General features: G+C 32.2%; 1 protein-coding gene across 1 annotated transcript in view; it reads right to left on the reverse strand.

Annotated features, from left to right (window-relative positions):
• Window positions 1-1,191, reverse strand: part of aoc1 (amine oxidase, copper containing 1) — a 12,526-nt gene that overhangs the window by 9,160 nt on the left and 2,175 nt on the right. The gene's annotated exons all lie outside the window — the stretch shown is intronic.

Here is a 1,191-nt window from a genome sequence, read left to right on the forward strand (position 1 = left end):
GGAATGTTGTATTTTTCTTATTTAGTCTTAAGACACGCTAACATAAAAGCATTTATATACCTTTGATAAGCACATTTCCAAGTATGTTAAATGCATCCTAATATAAATATATACTATGTGTCCACAGTTAACTCATGATAAACACATATTGCAGATTTTTTAAATATCTTTAGTTTTACATTTACAGAAAATTTTTGTGTTTAAAATACCTGTTCAAGTATTTGGTTAAATGATTATTTAATTACAACAATAGTAAATATGAAATGTACAATGAATTTTCTGCAGAAATATCTTTAAAAGTACTTCCACAAAAAACGACAGAATACTATTATGCATGCACTTCCGCTCAAGATTATTGTGAGCTTTCCAGGAGGAAAATAACAAGGACAACAGGTTTATCTGGGAGTGAAATGAGGTAATAAAAAGGTAGTTATCACAGTCATCATATCTGAGCCTGCAGAGGGAACTGTAAAAAAAAAAAAAAAAAGTACTGTAATGTTCAACATGTTTAAACAGTGACCTTTGATCTAGTTTTTTAGCATTTCAGTCCAAAAACATATGAGTATGACAACAAACAACTAAACAAAACATCATATTTGAATAAACAAAAGAAAATATGATAGAGCAGAAGTCAAGAAGGGTCTATGTTCCTTCTCCTCTGTTTGTATCCAAACACGTACAGCAAAATAAAAAAAATATGTGGCCCGGATTAGATGGGCTTTTCTTTTAAGGAAGTTAAAGTTTTGCATCACCTCACAGCAGCTTGAAGAAATTAAATTTTTTTTTTTTTTTAAATCCACACCTGTAGCTAAATCAAAGCACAAGTATATGACCTAAAATGAACTTTAGTAAGTGGATTAAATATTCTTAGGCTAAAATAAATATCAGTTTGTCTTTTTATCAAATCCAACCGTTTGGTTTCGTAATTTCTGCTGCTCTAGGTTTGATATTTTGATCTGCTAGCTGTAATTGGTTGCTTTCATTCTACAGCAGTGGTCTTCAACAGGGGGTCCGCGACCCCTAGGGGGTCCGCGGAGGTACTGCATGGGGGTCGTGAAACTTTTGGTTGATTAGCCTTTTTTTTATATTCCCCCCTGTAATTTTTTCCACTAATTGAAATTTCTTTAAATCCACATTAACATGAATTCAACACACTGTAGTAAACAGATAAATGGAGGCAGAAGATGTCTT

Source organism: Cyprinodon variegatus, unplaced genomic scaffold, assembly GCF_000732505.1.
Source record: "Cyprinodon variegatus isolate N-32 unplaced genomic scaffold, C_variegatus-1.0 Scaffold155, whole genome shotgun sequence".
In the NCBI taxonomy this organism is placed as follows: Eukaryota; Metazoa; Chordata; class Actinopteri; order Cyprinodontiformes; family Cyprinodontidae; genus Cyprinodon; species Cyprinodon variegatus.